Raw genomic sequence first — 21688 nt, 5'->3', positions numbered from 1 at the left:
CAAGTCTCTTGACACTTAATCCAATGGCTCATCTACCATACTGTGCCACTTGTTTCTTCTTGCCGTGCTGACCTCTTCTTCAGCAATCCCTCACAGTCAAGGATGACTGTCTCCCATGATCGTCTTATCTGTGTGTCTGAAGATGGCAGAGGCCTACCCAGGACTGACACACACTACTGCAGCTTAGACACATGTTGGGGTGGATGGCTCTGTCAGCTTAAAACAGAGTCATGAGGTGTTCATTCATTCCAACAGGGAACATGCTGAGTTGGTTTATGAGTTCATTCTTAATGGCAAAACCAACTCTCTGTGAAGTCAGCATTCTCCTTCCTGTTTACCCTTCCAGAAGAAGGCATAGCCACCTCCATGTTCTTTGGGCTGCCCATCTCCTGCTTGCCAGGTCTCACTCAGTGCAGCTACATCAATGTCGTGTCACTTGAGTTTGCAGGCCACAATTGCATTGCAGCACTCTGGGCATTCACTATTAGGGATGTCTATGAGGATCCTGATTTTCCAGGTCCTGAAAATAACAGTATGTTTTTGCTGGTATTTTTATGTTCAATAAAGGTGATCCCACTTGATACAGTTATCCAATCAGGAAGAAATAGAAAATACTGTATTAGACTAGCTATGTTTAAGGCACCTTTTGTAGACTCATCCCCACGTGGGATGAGCAGAGAGGATCCTGAAGAGGACTGCTCAATCCATTACAGCTGCCAAATCTCACTTCGGTCTAGTCAAAGTGCTAGATGACCTTCTTGTAACTGCTGCCTTCATGCCAGTTCATGACTAGGAGCTTCCAGACCTCACAATCCTGCTCCTGTCATTATTAGCTGGTTGCCAAGGACTTAAGAAATGTGCTATAAAACCTGTTTTCATGGAAAACATCTGTGCATGACTTATTTCATTATGGAGAAGCTGCTGCACATCAGCTTCCACACAGCTCTTTACAAAACAGGACCTTGATCCATTGGTCAGGAAGACCAAGACACCTGGGGATCTTGTTCCACTGCAGCCTTCAACCCCCTCTGCAGCCATTGAGATTCTAACATCATCTTCCATCTGCTCCACCCTTGAGGACTTGTAGACCCATGCCTGTTCTTGCCATGTCACAGCACCAAAGGATATATGTGGCTTTTTGGAAGAGAAGGTATTGCCATCTGCTTGTTGGCTCACTACAGGGTAGGGCCACGGGGCCCGCTAGCCCTGTGCCTGACCAGACTGAGCCATGAGAGCATGAGTGCAGTTGATCTAGTCATGCCACAAGAGTTGCCCGATTATTTCCTGCCATGACTTGATATTGGATGGTACTTTACTCAGGAGGTGTTCAGTTTCACTGCAGCTCGCCTTTGTACCAGGATTGGTCCTTCTTCTGTGGCTCCTACTTCTCCTACACCCTGACCATGCACCACCCTGACGTTATAGCAGAGGAAATTGAGATTGAAGATGAGGACTCTTTATCCTCAAAGTTTCAAGAGCAGGTTGGACAGACATGTGAACAGGGGACTGGACTAGATTATCTTGTGAGGTCCCTTCCACCCTTATTTTCCTATGATGATTTAATTTGCCTATGGAGTAGATTTCTATTCATATGGAAAGCTTATTAAAACTGATCTTGAAAAGATTAAATTAATCTCATTAACACTGGCATAATTCATTATTAAATTCTACCTATAGTTTTGCATGCATCAGGGAATTTCACCCCATGCTTTGTCTTTGTGTAGACGATGAATACATAAAACATTGTATATATTTGAGAGGACTTTAATATTTAGTGAATTTAAAAATGCTTTTTGCAATTAAAGCTGAAGTAAGGACAGTGCCTAAAGGCTTTTTTTCCCTGTGCCTCACTATCATTCATTATTTAAAAGATTAAAGAGAGAAATTGACTCTAAATCAATAGAAAATATCCCATTCATTCCCTAAGTCCAACACTCAGAATTCTACAACTTTCTTGTTCAGTAAATAATTCTTGTTCCCTTTTAGAGCTTAAATTAAATAACTTGTGTAGATCTGTTTGTTTTGGGCAGAATAAAGGAAAAACCTTGTCTTGTATTTGAGTAAATATGGTACTATTATTATTATTTAGAAAAAACAAAACCCCTACAAGCTTTGGGCACATTTTAGACTAAAATAATTAAGTACATTGTCTATCATTAAAGTGCTGCCAAAAGCAGCATGTGCTCAGTAATGGAAACCAACTATGAAGCTGATCAAATGCATCCAACACTTAGCACATGGCCTACCCTGAGCAAATATACTGATAGATACATACCACAAGGGTAGGTTAGTGCACCCCATCTGAATAATACATGTGGTTGTGCCCATTGCACTCAGTCCCCCTCTGTGCCAACTCTTTCAAATCATCGTGAGCTACTACATTGCATAAATTTCACTTCCACAGCCGAGCTGTGCCTTTCCCATGTCCATTGATTCCTGTTTCTTCACCTGCCCTAAGTGTCTGGCAAACATCACCTAATAAGGACCTGGCCAGTTCACCCAGGATCCCTCTGTTGCCCCCTCTGTCACATACTATTAGTGTGGTCCCACAGTGCGTAAGTTGCAACCTAATCCAATTGCAATTTAAACCTACACCTCATCTGCATACAATTTTTTTGGAGATCCCAGGACTCATGACAAGAACACCTGTTTCCAGTTGTGAGGGCTAATTAGCACATGGATCCTTTGTGGGGGGTATCTGGGGGTATCAATACCCATATTGAGCAGTATTGAGCTGTGGGGTCATCATGGCTTGAAATGCTGACATCTGAATCACATCTGAATGGCTTTTAAATACTCCCTTTTAGGTCAAATATCACTGCTGCTCTTCTCGGTTTAATTACACTCAAACTTCTAGGTCCTTGTTGCACAGTAAGTTTAGGCAGTTTCTGGAGCTCATAACCTCTGGACTGGCTGCATATTAAAACCCTTAGGTGGCTTAAAGCACTTGTTATTTGTCTTAAAGTTACGCCACTCCAGGGGAAGGATTATCTCTAATCGGCCTAATTTTGCTCCTGTTCCATTAAGGTATGACCACACTCTTCAGCTATTCCACCTAAATTGAAGCCCTCCAGTATCCCAGAATGCAGCAGCCCCCTCCTGAGTCAGGGCAAGTGGGGATGCTGGGGCACAGTAGGGTCAGGCATGGGACCTTGCCCCCCCCAGGGACATCAGGCAGAGTGAGTGCTGTAGCCCTACAGTGCCCAGTAGCTACAGTGCCTCCCGTTGCTGCCTGGACTAGCTTGCTCCTGTGGTGTGGGGGTAGAGGCTAGGGGGGAGCTCCTGGAAAGAAAAAAATAAAAGGTTTGGGTCCCTCAGCGCTCAGGTGGTACCTGGTCAGGTGGCAGCCCAGCCAGCAGTGGCATGGGGGGTAAGCTCTGGAGAAAAACACGGCTGGGCCCCTTTTTACATAGGCTCTTAGTCCTGTTCCTGCTACCAAGCCTCTGGTGGCTAGACATAGCTGTGCAGGTGAAGGACAGTCAGAGATAGCTTTCACCTTGAAGGTGTGACTGTGTTCTACTAAGCCAATTACACTTGTATAGATTACAGCATAAAGTGCAACAAGGCCCTTATCCACCTGGAATATTTTGCATTTAGAATAGGAAAATTGAACCAGCACTGGTCAGACTAATGGACAGCCACAAGCAAGAAACAGAATAAACCACACAAAGATAAAACAAACACAACTCCATAGCTCTCACTGCCACCGGGGTTGAAGCAGAGATTAAAGACTACTTCCACACTGAATTCTACACATTACACTTTTTTCAGAGTCCAGCTGTGCATTTTTAAGCCCTGTTCCTAGGAACAGCTGTTGAAAACTAAGTTTTACTGTTCAAAGGAATGATCACAGAGCCTGGAAATCTTTTTTTAATACATCTTGCAAACACAGTGAGCTAAGTACAGAAAGGAATGTATTTAAAAACCAGAGTAGGGGAGAATTAGCTCAAACAAAACTAAAACAAAAGCAACCCCTCAAGCTCCATAAGCTAATAAGCCTTGTTGCACACTTCTGATCCAACAGCATAACAAAGCAGCCTGATGATACCCATGCTAGCATAATCCCTGTAAAGCAGAAAGGAAACGAAAAATAACAACTCCTTTTCCAGAGAAAGCAGCAACTGAGTTTTAAGAGCAGAGACACTGGTTGTTTATTTCCTTAAGGCAACTTAAATACCAGAAACCATCCATATGCCAAAGCAGGCTTGTTAGCATACAGAAAGAATCACACAGGTTGTTCTAATGCTTCAGCTCTCTTTGCATTTAAATCCTTGAATAAATTAACTGCACTAATTCCACTCAGTTCATAACAATTTTTCACACATCATCCAAATAGGTTTTTATTATTAAGTGGGAAAAAAAAACTAGAGGCGTAAATTTGGCATTTCCCCTCGGAGGTTCTACTGCAAACACTTCATTGCCGCAGGCCAAAGCCTGGTGGAGTTAAGCTACAAACAGAAATTTACCCCAAATCTACTGCCAACTCCATTGCTCACAACTGTTGGACAATTCAAAGTGCTGTGCACAGGAGTACCAATGTTCTCTGCCTTTGGCAGGATTTCTAGGGCAACGTGTTTGGGGATTTGACAGATAGACAACACATCAAAATCTTTCGAGTCTTGTCTAGCAAAGCTCACAGGGAACTGTTCAAAGGATTTAGATACGTTCCAATAAATTCACTAACACTTACCTGCTAGAGGGGCCATTCTGTTATCTTCAGTGCAGTAAAACTAATCTCTCTTTCCCTTTCCTAGGTAGAAAAGTTGCCAGAAAAGCTAGTGTTTTATTAAATACTATCTAGTTATAGTGCTCCTAATGAGGACGCAGATCCCTGTCGTAGGGTAAAAACTTACACAGGACTTGAAAGTCCCCAATTTCTATTTGAGATCATCATTTGTCATGCAAATGAGACTGGGGTGAAGAAATTTGTCATGCAAATGAGACTGGGGTGAAGAAATTAGGGTGCTGGTATACATTTGCTTGTAAAAAATTGTGGTTAAAAAAAATAAAGAATCTGTTTTTTATGAATAAGGTAGATTCTTCTTTGCTTTGGCTTCAGTCTGTTGCCAAAAGCTCTGAAACACCAGGATAGAAAAACCAAGCACAATTACTGGGACATGTCTCTTATCTGTATGTTAGCAGAAGCCAAGAGGAACTTGCATTACTTTTTTTAAGCATTTTTGGCAGCACTAATTAACTCCTACAGACCCTTTGCAAGATGGCAGGAGACTTACTATATTATAAGGTCTAGGGGGTATTTTGGATAAGATGAAGTAGGGCATGGAAATGAAAGGGACTGACCCTTACATGGTTGTGGCAAAAACTAATCCAGAGACCTTCCAGTCATTTCCTCAAAACACCTGCGAGACCTCATTTTCAACTTTATGCCTTTGTTGGAACCCAACAAGGGGATGGAGCATCTGCACTTAGACATCTGGATCCCAACCCTACATTTGCCATTTCAATACTGGCACAATTTCAGGCTAAAACCAGCTTCTTTCTCAAAGGCCCATTGAAAGCATAACCAGTGAGGCTGGGTAGTAATGCTGTGTTGTGCTGCCACGGAGCTCAATGCAGTATTATTTCCCTTGGTGCTGGCCAGAGGGTATACCACCATCTGATGAGGCAGGAAGTGGGTTGCACAGGCTTTTTGAGGCATTGGACTACGTAAGGTTTTGAGGGAACTTCTCAACCAGACTGTGACCTTCAAGTAGGATCACTGCAGCCACCTCTTCTCTCCTCCAACCCCCGACATTCATTGTCCTTCTTCCCAGAGCTTCAGAACAATTACTTGGGCTAGTCATTGGTCCCATGGGTTTAATATCTGGCCCTTCATACCCATTTAACAACTCTCTCATGCAACTCAGTAACATGAACTAAAAATGCCACATTCCTGTTCTACACATTTTTTTTTTTTTTTTTTTTTTTACACACAAACTGTAAAATACCAAATACTGCTGCTTACCCACAACACTTTACAGTTGCTTAATGCATCATTTTTTAGTTCTTCCTCTGTACTTGTATGCATCTTTAGCGTCATTAGTCACTTCAGCTGCAGCTAAGTTTCAGATCTGTAACAGAAAAATATAAGACCCCCTACTATTAGGGTTTCCAAGGGAAAGGAGATTCCAATACTAAAAACAAAAAACCACCCTGAATTTGTGTTTATATACCAAGTAACTTCATTCAGCCCACCTTTGATGATGTCTAAGCAACATACAGTAAACCTGCACAGAAACTTCCACAAATTGCTGCTTTGTGTAATAAAGAGATTTAAGTATTATTTCATAAAATAAATGAACTGCTGAGCCCTCAGCTAGACACCCTGGTTTGCACAACTGTGAACAGCAGGATGAATAAGTAGAGGGAAAAGAAAATACTTCAGTTACAGAGATCTGCTCATGGTGTCAGCAACCATTTATTTGGTTTGCTAAAGTGGCTGAGAATCATAAACCTCAGCTAGCCGGGGGTTGGATACGCAGTTATTACATACTTGACCACCACGGCTGCATTGGGGAGCTATATATAAACCCACAGTTTTATGTTTAGCTACGTGCTTCCTTGCCCTCCTCCGTTTTCTTCAGCAGCTCCATTTGCTCATTCCTTCAGCAGCTCTGGTCTCCATTTGCTCAAATCCCATCCCCCCCACTCAAACAGCAAAATCAGGCCTAGATATTTCATAATTTCTAAATGCAATCTTATGAAAGGAAAAAACAGCGAAGTCAATGACTGGGACTAAATTCAGAAACAGATAACATTACATGTAAAAAAAAGTTGCCTGGGAAAAGTGCGCTGAAGTTATAACAAGAATGGGAAACTAGAGTCGCACTAATATCTTCAAGTTAAGGAAAATTCACATCTATTAGATGTTCCTTGCTACAGATTAGCTAGTGGCACATGTCCCCTGCCTCACCTTGTTGGAAGTTGTAACAGTAAACCCTAGCAAAATAATCATCTACTGCAAACCAAGTACTCCTATCTTCTTCAGCAGGCATGCTCCCAGCCAAAATCCTTTACCTCTTCTGTGTGGTTTACATTGCCTCTTTCAGCACAGAATCTTCTGCAGATAAACTTTCTAGCTACTTCTGTACTACACACCTAGTAATTTGTCTGAAGTCTAACATTCATTTTTTCTAACAAGATGACTATATAGAAACGTGCATCAGACTGGAAAAAGGCTCTTCCCCCACATCGTAGGTTAGAAGCTTGCACTAGAATCCCCCGTATCACCTGAAAACAAACATCACATAATATTAAAAGTTGTGTATAGATCTGCCCTGGCAGAAGAATATGGTTATTTGTAAAATGCTCTATGGATTTTGCTCACAATTTTTCACAAATGAAACATTGGATGAACTCAGGACACTTCCCCTTGGAAGGAATGCTTTCACGCATAGCACTTTTCATGTTAAATACAGGAAAAAAATATTGTGGAAGCTTACCAACTGAACTGAGACACATATGCTTGACACCTCTTCTTTTATCAACTTGATGTTTCTGATCCTTAAAGAAAACTTTTTTCTCTAGTGCAGAAGCTGTATGGGTAGTCCTGCATTCACATCGGTCTAGCTTGGACTTGGAAGTTACTTTCACAAGTTCTAAAGCCCCCTCTGCCCTCACACCCACTTGCATGGTTTCAATGACTGTCGTCAACTATCATAGCAAAGAGCAGCTTATGGTGCCATAGAAGCCTTCATGAAGGCACAAGTTTCCTGAGCTGTACTTCATAAACTTAATTTTTCAAAAGGTTTGCAGGCACAAGCCTACATTACATGATAACACACTCGCATGAAAGTGAGCATGATACTTCTGAATTCTGCCCTTTAAACTTAAGCCAAGTGTTTCTCCTACATGCATTTAAAAAAAAAAAAATGTTTATTTTTAACCAGATACATTTCAATACACACTGGAAATAACCCAAAAGTGAATGCCAGGGCCTTGATAAAACAGGTAACAAAGTTTTATACACCAGGGAAAGTTTAATGCATCATTAAGAAACTGCTGATTAAGTGGTTTTTACTCCAGTAGCCTGTGTAAAGGTCCTGCAACATCAGAATTTTTGTACATTGCTTATCTGTTGTTCTTTCTGGGGTAGCAGCTATTAAAATAGATCAGTTTTGAAACTCATATTCACAGTTTTTCACTCCCAGTTTATTCTGCATAAATCGTGGTACCAGTTTGGGTCTAATCCAACTCATTTATTTTTGGAGAATAACCAAATAGTCCAAGTCATGATGATTTTGAATACCATGATTTGGGCTGCCTATATAAACAAAAGGAGTGCGATTGCCAGAGGGTGCAGGACTTTAAAAAAAATTGAAAATACAAGCAAGTCAAGTTAAAGGGCACTGAAAATTTTAATTTTAGCAACCAAAAAGCGCTAGTGAGTTCTAAAAATCTGGAGTGGAAGGTTACAGATTTGTCCGTGTGAACCTCAACTAAATTTCCTTGCATAAGAGAGAAAGAGGAGCTGGGGCACAAATAGGTTCTGAAACATTAAACCAGAGGTTTTGAATTTGTCACCTGAATCTTAATACACCATCAAAAACTAAGGTCATTAGTTTAGCTTCTAGGCAACAATGTCTTTTTAGGGGTTTTTTGTGGGTTTTTTTTTTTACAGTGTTCAGTCAGACTCTCATTTACTACTAATCAGTGTACACTGACAGGCCAAAAAAAGCCTATGTAGGAAAGAAAAGTACAGTTTGATCTGATACTCTGTAAATATGCTGAGGAGGTAAGATAACAGCCTCTCCAAGACCCACTCCGCAGGAGACCAAGCTGTTAAAGAAGGAAGTGACACTTACAAAAAGAAACAATTTAATTGTCGGAAGGCCTCCAAAAAGGAATTCTCACAGTGCACATAACTTTCTTCTTGCTGAGAAATATTTTCAGGACTGTGGAGCAGCTACTGTCAGCACACACTGGCAAATATTCCACCTCCGAGAAGGAAACCAGAAAGTAGCTTTTTAGTTCAGGTTATAACATACTAATTTGGAAGAAAGGAAGCTGCTCTTTTTCCTGATATCCCCAACAATAAAGGGGGTGGTTTGTTTGAAAGGCTTTTTAATCCCCGGCAAGTACTCAATCACTCTAGTCCAAGGATGCTGTCATTTGTAGCAGCTCCTAGTTACAGGCTTAGCAATGATGATCTAGAACTTGGGTTGGCTTGCTTAGCTGTGCCCAGTGCTGTAGCAAGGAAATTTGGCACCTCGGGCAAAGCCCGCAGCAGCAGCCCACCCTTGCCCCATGCACAGATCTGGGGGGCACATGCCTTCCCATGCTTGCCTATGAGTGCGAGCAGCAGTGGGTGCCACCCTTCCTCCATCCCTGTGCCCACCAAATGAGCTACTCATGGCTCCATCCTGCACCTTACGCCTGCTGGGCAGCGCCTGTTGGCACCCCTTCACTGCAGTTTCCAGGGCTGTTGACCCCGCTCACCCCCTGCCCCCTTGCTATAGCACTGAGTATGCCTCTGGACTTGACTAATATGTGCCCTTTCCACGCCAGAAAGCTGGACTTCCAGTGGTGACTGCACTAGCACCATTTTAGTCAGACCAAAGCAGGGAGAGGGAAGGATTTCACTGCATACACATTACTTATTAAGCCAGGGCTTCCTAATCAAGTGCACATTGTTCAATACATAAGTGGCTTGATTTTTCCAGAGGTCTTGGTCACTAGTTCTTTCGACTCAGGAAGACCTGTCTGGGTTTTAGGCCATTTAGGAGAAAAACAAGGAAAAAAAAGGATTCATCTAGAGTGTCTGACTAGGAAATGAAGGCCCCCAACTTTAACTACGCAAATTAGACATATTAGCTGAAGCAAGCAAAGTCCACATTTTGTAGATACAGTTTAGCATGAGGTATGACCTGTAGCCACCTATCAAGAACTCCTATTTAAATACTGAATAACACATTTGATTTAATCATGTTTCAGAGCGCCAGGCAAAAATAATAATTTAAGCATTTTCAAAATGTTAGATTGTTTCTCCATTTTCATTCCTAGCAAGAGAAGTGAGGGGCTTAAGGTGGAAAGGGATCAGCTCCTGTGCCTCAAACCATTTTAATGGGATTAGTTGCTCTGCTCTGGAAGCTCTTGCTCATATTCCCAGGGGCAGCACTGCGATATGTCGACAGCTAAAAGAGAACTCTCTCTCACGACATACCAGCAGGGCCATTGGAGATGTTCCTTTTTGTTCTCGGACAATGAGTATGAGTCCTCTATTTTGCTCTTGCTTACAAAGTTTCTAATATGCAGTTGGCCATGCAAATAAAATAAAACCTAATATAAAACTGGAGTCTCTTGCATTGCCTTTGCAAGAAATGAAGAGGGTGAAGGGGTCACATTCTAGGCTTCCTCATCAGGATGCATTTCCCAGTCACTTTATTTAAAAGCTTCACCTCTCCCCACATCAGGATGCAATTAAAACACTGATGTTGGAGTTGCTGTCTAGCTGATCTAAAGTTAGAATTCCAGGTCATGTTTACACAGGACCAGGAATTCATCCTTACTAGCACTTCTTAGAAAAAGCAACTACTACAGTGGGAGCATCCTCAGACATGGCAGATCTCTCACTTTCAGTTAAAGCCTTAGTGGCAGCAAAACACACTAAAATCTGTTGCTGAATCATTTCTTACTTCTGATGGACAGAAAACAACCCCATTGCACAGCAGAACCCCAAGTCTCTGCTACCACAGAAACCTGAATGTTCTGCCGTGTTGCACTACTGAACCAATCCACATGTATAGGAGATGATTGCTTTATTTGAACCATGGAGTTTCATGTTGAGTGATAGCCCAATGCTCCTAGGACAACAAACGGATTCAACCTGTCCCACAAGGGCCAAACCACATTCATCCTATTCATGTGTGGAACTGTTCATGTAAAATAAAAGATGGGATTTTCAAACACAGCCAAATGACTTAGAAGCAAGAGTCACATGGAACCCATGCACCAAACTCATTCAGGTCCTCTCCTTTCCCAACTAGGAAATGACTACCGCATTCAGCTCCTTCCTACTTATTTATCCACAAAGGGAAAAATGATCTAAGCAACTTACTAAACACAGCTTAGACCCTTCTGAAAGAAGGGGAGATGGATCTAAGCCATGCCATTCCTCCTTCCCACCAACACCACACAAATTCATCACACTTGGAACCACATGAGTTTATAGGAAGATGAGACAATACGAGGAGGAAAAGGCAGGGGGGAGGGAGGGAGGAGGAGTGACACAGAGTGGGGGATAAAGCTACTGGGAAGCCAACCTTTAGAGAAATGTTTGCTGATGGAGGTCAGCATTAATTCTTGCATAGCTCAATGCACATAGTCAAGTCATCTCAAAGGAAGCAAGAAGTCAGGCAGCACAGCTATAGGTGAACAACAGGGAATCCCTCAGCAACTCAGACAGACCAGCGTTCCACATAGCAACATGCTCCACTCAGGATACCCATGGACATGTCAGACACACTTGGTTTATTTAAACAATGCTTCAAACACCACAACAGTAAAATGTCCAAGTCTCACCATCTAATTACATTTACAGATTCACAGATGCTTAAGGCTGGAAGAGACCTCATGAGATCACTGGGTCCAGCCCCCCTGTTCTGGGCAGGAAAGACTGCTGGGGTCAAATAACCTCAGCAAGGTATGCATCCAGTCTCCTTTTGAAGATCTCCAGGGTAGGTGCCTGCACCCCCACTAGGAGTCTATTCCAGAGCCTGGTCACACAAACCGTGAAGAAGTTTTTCCTTATATCCAATCTGAAACCTTCATCTAGGAGTTTATGACCATTGTTCCTGGTTTTTCTCCGGGGCACTTTAGTGAATAATTGTTCACCTAGCCCCTGATGCTCACCCCTGATATATTTGTAACCTGCCACCAAATCCTCCCAAAGTCTTCTTTTCTAGATTGAATAGTCCCATTTATTCTCTCACCAATCCTTGTTGGAGGGAGTCTCAGCCTAGCGCTTCGCAAGTGTATGATTGCCTAACTGAGCATGCTCTGAAGGGAGAAGGTGGCCAGGAAGAACCTCTAAAACAACTGTTGAGAGCCTGGACATAGGAAACATTTAGACCACAGTAATTGTAATTTGCATTGGTTTTGTGTACTGACATGTGTTATACTGGGGGCATTTATACATGCGCTCGGGGGGGGAGATGCTTTAATTATAGCAGCTCCAAGAGCTGCTCTAATTACAGCACCTGGAGCGGCTCATTTATCAGCGTCCCCATACTGAAAAATGGTGGTGGGGGCACTTTAACTAAAGCTCATCGAACGAGTTTTAGTTAAAATGACCCTGCTGACATTTTTCAGTGCAGGGATGCTGATACACAAAACGCTGGAGTCTGCTGGAGCTTGGTAATTACCATGCTTAAGATACTATGCCCAATTAATCAAGTTTGCTCCCACACACTATTACAGCTGTAATTACGATGCATCAGAACAGACTTGCTGCACATGTATAGGTGTCCTAGGTGCCAGCATGGACAGACAGCAACTACCCTGAAAGGACAATGGTGGGCACTTTTAGAGCAACTTGCCTCTTGGTGTCAGGGGCAAGGTAATAACCTACATGCCTATAATAAAGTTATCTTAGTATAGCTCCAAACAGATGACACTTATGTCAATATAAGTTATGTTAGAAAGTTTTAAACCATGATTTTTCTGTGGACAGGCTCCAACAGCAAGTAGGTTTATGAAATCACCAAAAGTTGGGCCACCTCCCCAGAAATAGGGTTACAGACAAAAAAGGACGGGCAACCTCTAGTATAAGCTCTTTGGGCAGGGACCATCTTTGTTATATATTTTCAGAACATCAAGTACAATGAGATTCTGATGGGGCATCTAGATTAGGCCTCTGCAAATACTTGCTTGTAGATTCAGCTGCCAAACTGAAAAAAAAAGCTGAAATCGCTAAGATGAACAGCTAAAACAATTCACTGCACATCAAATGCAATGTTTTGTTTGACCAGAAGCAAAGCATTTAGATTTTAGGCACTTGTACTAGAAACAAAAGATTAAAAAATTAGTAGAGGAAAGTGGTAGTTCCCCTTCTAACCAGTAACCCAGAGGTTAGGGCACTCCCCAGGATGTGGGAAATGCTACTTCAGAGCTTTCGTCTGCCTAAGGGGAATGTAACTGTATCCCCCATCTCTCAGTGAAGGCCCTCACTCACTCTGATACAGGGATGATGGACAGTTCTCTCAGTCTCTCCCAGTTAGGCTGTTCCAGCCTGCATAACAGCTCTGACTAATCATTATGGCAGAGAGAGAGAAAATCAATCTGTGTTTGTTCTGATGATTAGGATGCTTTACTTGGAAAGTGTAACACCTGTTTCACAGACCACATGTGCAAAAAGTACCAGCAAACCAGAGACAGAGCACTCAAAGCACCGTCTAGCCTGGATGTTATGGCACCCTCCCCTAAGAGATGACAGATGTTGGTAAATGCCCCTCGGGCACAGGAAAGAACTAAATCTGGATCTCCTACATCCTAGCTTAAGTGTTTTAGTCTATCTGCACCTCCACTGCCTCTTCCTCCTTTTTTACCCTTCAAGTTTTTCCTCCCTTCAAACTGAATCTACATGGCAGATTCAAGTCAAATTCACAAAGAGTTTACTTATAACCAAGGCTGGTTAGCCCCAAAGTATTTTGCAAATACTTTATTCTCCAGAACATTTTCTGAGCTCGACTCTAGGTGCTCCAGGAATGCTAATAATAATAAATGCTAAGATATCACTTCTCATTGGCTTTGTATGAGTCAGGGCCCAGCTGGGTGCCGAGCTAGTACCAGGCCCCAGCTGGAAGCAATAAGGCTGAGCCATTCCTCAGGGAAGAGGTCCCACCCACATCAGCTACATAAGCTCATAAGTTGCCTAGTTCTCTCTAGGCAACAGTCTGTCTTGCTGTGCTTTTGGTCTACTCAACCTCTGGCTTGGCTCCTCCTGCCTTCCCACTCTTGGACTGGTGGCTTGTCATAATCATGAACTCATCTTGACCCTTGGCTTGATACCCTCAACTAGGACTGACACTTGGCTTTTACTTTGGCTTCCACTGGTAAAACCCTAGCTTGATCTAACATGGTCCCACTTGGCCTGACCTCCTATGCCCCAGTCAATCCCTTAAATTTCAGCTTCAAAAAGATGAAGAAAGCTAATACATCCTAGTATCTATATATAGCATTTACTACCTTCATGATTGCCAAAAACAAACTACACATACTTTTTTGTACTATGCATATAGCCTCTCAAGCATCCACCATTATGCAAATGGAAGCTGCCAGCTAGAACTCTCTTAATTTAATTTTCAAAACAAGTAAGTACATATTACCTCTACTGCCAAATTCCTGTCAGCTTTTTATGGTTTTACTGTGATGTGGAAGACAGGTAAGCATGTGAAACTCCATGATCTTTCATGCAGTGCAGTGCAGCAACACATACAACGTGCTACCAGTTGCCAAAAATAAGACTAAAACTGTCTCTCATCTTCCAGCGAAAGTCAGGTGTAAACTGTACCAACAGTAGGTAAAACAAAATTGCAGAAATGTGTTCAGTTGATGTAGATGGTGTCTTTAATTCTACCATCAGGCTTCCTGAAAAATAAAGTGATTTTAATTGTGAGTTCAAAGAAGAGTGTGACGGTGCACCTTTGGTGTTTGCCACTTTAAAGGGCACGAGCGGGCTGTGAGGCAGCCTGCAGGGTCAATCAGGCAGTCACATGATAGCCAGGTGGCTGCCTGATTGGAGCACGGCTGAGCAGCCTCAGAATAAGAGCAGGCCCTGAGGAGTAGAGCTAGCAGTGGCTGCAGGGATGCTGCCAAAGTAATGTCGCCCAGCTGGTGCTCCCCTGTTTCCAGGAACACTCTTGAGGTTCAAGGGAGGGCCTAAGGGGATGGAGGAGGTTCCTGGGAACCCAGGGAGTGTCCCAAGCCCTAAGGAAATGGCTATGGGCCGTGGGAGAGTGAGGTCAGCCTAGGATGGGGCTCAGAGTAAGTGGACCTACTGGGTGGCCAGGCATTGCAACGGGTGGTGACTCAGGCCAGGGCTCAGATGGGCCCAGTGGAGCGATGGGCTGCTGGGTATAAGATCTCTGGGGCTCTAGGCAAGCCAGTGTGAGAAGTATGCTGTATGGTGGGGCCCAGGAGGGACCCCTGCAGAGTAGACAGGTCAGCTGCTGCTAGACTGACCTTCAGGCTTTTGCCTGGTAATTGCAAGGGGGCCAGAGGCAATAGGCCCAAGGGCATGGAAGCCTACCATGATGGGCAGGCCAGGATTGCAGAGAGCTACTGGCACCCCAGCTGGTCTAGAGGCAGGAGCAGAGCCTAGAACAGGCTGAAGGTCCCCTCGATTCGGGGAGGACATCACTACTGAGAGAAGACAGATGGTCAGCAAACACGCAAGCTGTTATGAAGGAGGCATCCTATAAGGGATCTGAGCGAGTTGGGCCAGGGACTGAGAACATGTGATGTGGAAGTGGCTGTAACAGAGGGTTCAAGAATGAGCAGCTCAGATGGAGGAACATCAAGAAGCCCAGTAAAAGAAGAAGGACCAGGGCAGGTAGGCCTGCAGTTGGTCCCAGGGCATGACTTAAAATTGCATCCTGCTGGGGAGGATGGTGTGATGGGGCTGCCTGTGGCAGGGCAGTCCCCAAGAAATGCCACACCAGTGCCTCCCTAGTGAAAGGCGAGTATGGGATGCTGGAAAGCCTCAGCCCCTGCTGCCTTGCAGGTGACCCTGTGGAGGAGAAAGGCTAGGGCAGCACACCCTGGGAGAAACGCAACAGGCTTAGGCAACAACAGAGAGGCCAGAAGGACCCAAGGCCTAAGAGAGAGTGAGGCCTGAGTAGGAGTGAGGTCCAGGTATGCTGACAGACACCTGAGGCCTGAGTGGGCTGTAGGCTGAGAGTGAGGTCCAGACACATCAACGGAGACCTGATGCCTAAGGGATGGAAGGCCCCAAAGCCCCAGAGAAGGTAGTAACCCCAGTGAGGGGGAAGAGCGTGAGGGGCTAGGAACCTGATGAGAGGCCCCAGTAAGGGAGCATGTAGCCAAAGTATGCCTCAGGCATCCATAGACAAAGTTTGGGCTAGTGGCCAAGTGCAGCCCAGCAACATGGGGCCAGGAGAATTAGAAGTGAATTTTGGATGCCATGCGCGAGGCATGGAACAGGGTAATGGGGAGGTTGGAGACAAGTATTATGCCCTTGGCATCAGGGCGTTAAATGGGTAGTCTCCTGCATTTTCTTTCCCCCATCAGTTTATTTAATACATCAAGGTGTGGCAGACGAGTCAGGGCAGACTGCCCTAGACAGGTAGGTGGGCTGGCATTGTGACTGGCCCCGGGGATGGCCCCGTCACAGAAAGGAAGGTTTTTATTTTCCAAATATTATATATTCCAATCTAAACTTCTCTACTGAACAGTTAGTCCAAATAAAAGGACAATTCAAATAGCAACACAAATGAGAACCATGTTATACCACAGGCCTTTCCTCCTCAAGTTTACATATTGGTGATAATAATAGTTGCCACCTGCAAATTCAATTTCCTTGTCTTCCCCTTGAACTCTGTTTTTGACTTGAAGAGTAATGGATTAATTGATCTGCCTTTGATCCTGAAACCACAGGGGGAATTAGTTCTCTCAAAGGCAAGGACAAACTTTGTACCAAGCAGCTCCTAAACTCACACAACAAATGATTAGTACTTTCCTGATCCCATTTCTTAAAGGTAGATGGTCAGCCACGTTAGGCCTAAAATATTCTGTAGACAAGATTTTTACAGCGTGAACATTTCCAGGTGTGCTCATTACAAGGTAAGCATCCTTAGCCCTCAGTGCGTTTGCAACCTGATAGCCTTTGCTAGCCCACAGGAACCAGAAAACAAAGCAAGAAACAAAAGTGAAACTGTTTGCCCAACCTGAAGAGAGAGCTTCATAATAGTAACACATTCAAATTTATTTGCAAAATGTGTCTTCACGGGTCAGTGACCCTTTATAAAAGCTTTCCCCGCCCCCAAAAGCTCTTATCCAGTGCAGGTTCTCTTCTCGAACAACTACTGTTACAAATATGTGATAAAAAGGGTTTGGTATCACCTGTATATCCAATCCAGTGCTGCCAACTCCTGCAATTTTTTTTATTGCATGCCTCTCAATATCAATGGGATTTCTTAAAACCCTAGCTCCTGGAATCATGAAAATATCTGTGCATTTTAGGGAAGGGAGAAAAAAGTTTCTAGCTCTCATGAGGAAAAGCATGATTATAATGTAATCTAAAGGTTGAAAAACTTAAAGATTTTTAACTAAACTGCATGATTCCAGGGAATTGGATTTTTTTCCTTTTTGAATGCTTAGGCGTGAATATGCTGTGAATTTCAACTGCAAAAGTAGGGTTCACAAGTGTTTGTAATCGTATATAAAGCATGAGCTTTGTGTGCAAGTAGTTCACTGAAATCACATTTTAACATGACAGAACAGGGAAAGCTAACAATGGAGATACAGCTGTATGGACCTCACAGGGCACATCGACATGTGCTCCCCATGGCACAGTTCTTACTGTGCCATCATTTAGTACTTGCTTTAGGAAGTACAGAAAAACAACACAGCAACCGCCATTACTGCAACATCCTGGTGGCACAAAGTTATTTTTAGCAGCTATGTCGCCGTAGCAACATGCTATAGCGAGGTAGTTCATTGCTACAGTGATGTAACATCAGCATCACAGTTCATGCCCGCCACCGCTATGTCACCATATCTCATGTAGATGCATCCGCAGGTGTTGCATGAATGTGCGTGTGTGCGTGCATTTATTTATATATACATACACGCGCGCACACATATAGTAAAGTTCAGGAGGTGCTCAGACACAGTGGTTAAGGAACTGTTATACATAAACATGTGGCTGTACAAACCGGTTGCTACGGGGTAAGCTAGCTATGACCTTCAGAGTGCTTTGGCTACTCTTAGCTTACTACTTGCATGCATGCTCGGATCCCACAATTAAGTGTAATGCACTCACACAACTTTCAGTTAGGGGCAATCTTCTGGGTAGGAGGGGACACACAGTTAGCCAAGAGCAGCTGATGCACTCTATAGTCACAGCCTCCCTTACCTCACAGTAATCTGCTTGTGTAGTTTTGCTTTTAGAAAGAAAACTCAGTTATGTGCAGAACAAACTGAATTAATAATACAACTCGCAAAGGGCAGGTTGTTAGCAAAACTGGATTCTGAAGCAGCTCAGTGTTATTTAGGATTTGTTGCGAATCAAGGTGTGTCAATCTGCAAGTTTTTTTAAAATGGTTTACACGGGTTCTGTCAAGCTGGAGAAGGCTTGAAATGGAATGAGTTCCTGGTCCCTCAGCAATTACACTTTCCCTTCCAAATCTAACAGATGTGTGTCCTCACCCCAATCTGAACAAAAGCTGCTTTAATCACGGGTTTTGTTGTTTTTTTTCCACAAAGATGACAGGGCTATATCAAACCAAACCAGAGTATGATTATGACAAGGGGGGGTGGGGGTGGAGACTGACGGTAATGAATGGATTGTACAAGGCAATAATCTGAGAAACAAGTTAAATTGTAAGGAAAGAAACAACCACCTAGCAAGAACACTGCACATTAAAAGGGTATAAAAACCTAGGAGTTGGACTCCAAATACCGTTACACTGGCTTAAAAGTCATGAGAACATGAAAGAACGATGGGGAATTGAATTTGGGGGTCTTTCATTTGCTCTTTGAGTCTTTAGGGTTCCCGCTTTCAAACTTTTCTCGATAACCAAAAGGATATTTTTAACCTAAAAGCTCAGATTCTCACGTAAGAACATTACTTCAAGGTCTGAGGCTTTCATTAAAACAAACAAACAAACATCAAATATCATGAGATTCATGATAAACTATGATAGCTGGCAAGATCATTTTCCACTTCAATGAAGGCCTGATCCAAAACTTAAGTGTCATCTGAAGTTTTTCTACTGATGTTGGTGGATTTGGGATCAGGCACCTAATTCTTGCTTAATATTCAGCATAACCCCTAAAATAGATTTGACAACAACCCCCCTCCCCTCCCCCCCCCAAAAAAAAAACAGAAAAAAACAAAAAAAGCCCCAAAGCCCCATGAAGAGAGTCTATTAACTGCCTAAACATACTCTGATGTCCTGTAGTGGTCACCATGAATTCTAAATCTGCTCACAGAGTTCCCACAAGAAATATAAATATTCTCACTGGTCTAAGAATAACATTTCACAGCTGATCTAGGAACCTAAGAAACCAGTATATTATAATTAGAGGCTTGCTGTAAAAAGCTGTTTATGAATTATGATGAGGGCCAAAACAACTACAGAACCAAAGACGACTCTGTATTAGAGATGCTTGTAACACGCTCCGAAGGCAACCTGTTTCTTGGGGGGTTTTTAAATTAAAAAAAAAACTTGTTTACTCACCTCAGCTGACCTTCCTTGTTCTCTCTCATGTGAAAGTATTTTCAGCTCCTGATTTTTTTTTTTAAATTAAGATCTTATTGATGAGAAAGTATAAAACATACTAAAAGCTCTCCTTCTTTCTGCTGCTTGTAATAAGATTTACAGCTAAATCTTTTCCTTTACTTGAAAACATAAGATTCTGTTGCAGGATATGCATACTCACTTATTGAAGAGCTGTTGACATTAATATTTATTTTTAGAAGAACACAAAGTGTTGGGGGGGTAGTAAGGCAAACAATGTAAAGGTTTTTTTTGAGTCAATCACTATCCCTAGTACAACTACAAGTAGTAAATACCACAGTGATCCAATTGCATTATTTTTATCCCTTGTTCAAGAACACTGCGCTTGAATTATTTTTAAAAATTGAAGGAATCTAGACAGGCCAGACCTGTTTCACACATGCTGATCATAGTATCAGTTCTTAGTATTCTAAACTGGGAGAAACGGAGGCCAGAGAGGGTTAAGGTGCTAGACTGGGTTTCTGGAGACCTGCTTTCTATTCCTGGGTCTATCCGTGATCTTCTGGGTGATCTTGAGCCTTACCTCTTTGCCTCAGCTTCTCCATATGCAAAATGAGAAAAAAGGCACTTTTGTTTGACTTCAAAAAATCAATGGATGGAAACCTGTATTATGTCCATAGTCGAGAAATGAGTGTTAGTAACAGTCTGTGTCCCAGCATACTAATTCCCATTTTCACCCCCCGAAACTGGATCCCCTAGCCTACATGCACTTTTAGTACTTATACCATTTTATTCACAGGCGTTGTTCCAATGACTTTAATGGGACTATTTCCCTATGGAAAGTTACACTTGGTTTAAGGTTTGAAGAATCAGGGCCTAAGTAGTCAAACCCAACTCCCCAGTGCCAACCCTGCCCTTCGTAAGTGCTGGGCTGCATTACAGTTTCACAAACTGTGCTAAAGATTAACATGCAAGCTGAATGAAAGCACCCCAGACCCTTCACTGCTGGTAATGGGTGCTGCGCTAAGCTGTCATTAGTGTTTTGCTAAACATTTCTATATTTGGAAGACGTGTCATGAGAGTCAGATTGCTACTGTACCTGTTCATTCAGTTAAAGGAACTGCTTCCAAGACAGGGGTGGGCAAAATGTGGCCCGGGGGCCAGATGCAGCCCACCAGGCCATTCTATCTGGCCTGCAAGGCCCCTAAAAAATTTAGAAAATTAATATTTATCTGCCCCTGGCTGCCTATCATACGGCCCTCAATGGCTTGCCAAAACTCAGTAAGTGGTCCTCTGCCCAAAATAATTGCGCACCCCTGTTCTAAGAGGTGAAAAGAATTCTGATTATTGGATGCAATCTCTTCCGGCATTTCATCCAGACTCCAGAACCTGGGTGGGCATTCAGCAAGGGTGAGGCAGGAGAACCTATTCAAAATCATCTCTTGTATCCATATGTTTGGGTAAGTCACCATTTTTATATCAAGCTGGAAAACTGAGTTGCTTGATCTGCAGACTCAAGGAGGCAAGATCTTTAAAATCATGTAAAAGAGCTAAAAGGCTTTTGTTGTTTTCAGTAATACAGTGCTCAGCTCCAACGTACTTTCAGAACAGGATTATTGGTTATGAAAAGCAATAACTACTAAGTCTTAAGTCACTTAAGAGTTATTTGGAAGCTTGAAACAAAGTAACGTGTAGACAATGTAACTACCCACTAACACACTCCAGTCAATGTCAGAGTTTTCCATATTTCACCCAGTACTGTTACCAGGTATTTTTCTTTGCATGGCATGTCCCAACATGCTACTTACCATTAGGTTTTCACTTAGGAAGAAAACTTTCCTTGCACCTGCTCAATTCAGTGGCAAGTTACAGTGCTTATTCTCAAAGTCATCCTTGTAGAAGCAAGTGGGATGTTAACAAGGGGGTGGTGCTATGAAGAAATTAGGAAGGAGAAAGCTTCTGTTTGCCTCCCATAATCCTGATGAGTAATAATATCAGGAAATTAAATACAGAAGAAAAAAACTGACATTGTAGTTAACCACTGTTTTGATACAATACCATATTATATTTTGTAAAACCAAGAAGATGGCCCTTTACAATATAAATTTAAAGATTTCATAGATTTCATAGACATTAGGGCTGGAAGGGACCTCGGGAGATCATCGAGTCCAGCCCGCTGCCCAAAGGGCAGGAAGTCAGCTGGGGTCATAGGATCCCAGCAAGATAAGCATCCAATTTACTCTCGAAGGTGTTCAATGTAGGCGCTT

The 21688-nt window shown here is 42.9% G+C and overlaps 1 protein-coding gene across 2 annotated transcripts in view; it reads right to left on the bottom strand.

Annotated features, from left to right (window-relative positions):
* The window catches only part of ZHX3 (zinc fingers and homeoboxes 3), a 62033-nt gene that overhangs the window by 29315 nt on the left and 11030 nt on the right, over window positions 1–21688 (bottom strand). For both annotated transcript variants that reach the window (XM_019539646.1, XM_019539645.1), the window contains exon 2: window positions 5966–6071. The gene's annotated coding sequence lies outside the window, so the exon portion shown is untranslated. The remainder of the gene's footprint in view (window positions 1–5965; window positions 6072–21688) is intronic.

Source organism: Crocodylus porosus, unplaced genomic scaffold, assembly GCF_001723895.1.
Source record: "Crocodylus porosus isolate Cpor-Errol unplaced genomic scaffold, CroPor_comp1, whole genome shotgun sequence".
In the NCBI taxonomy this organism is placed as follows: Eukaryota; Metazoa; Chordata; order Crocodylia; family Crocodylidae; genus Crocodylus; species Crocodylus porosus.
The sequence above is the reverse complement of the archived record's forward strand: the minus strand, read 5'-3'. Positions and strand labels throughout refer to the sequence as shown.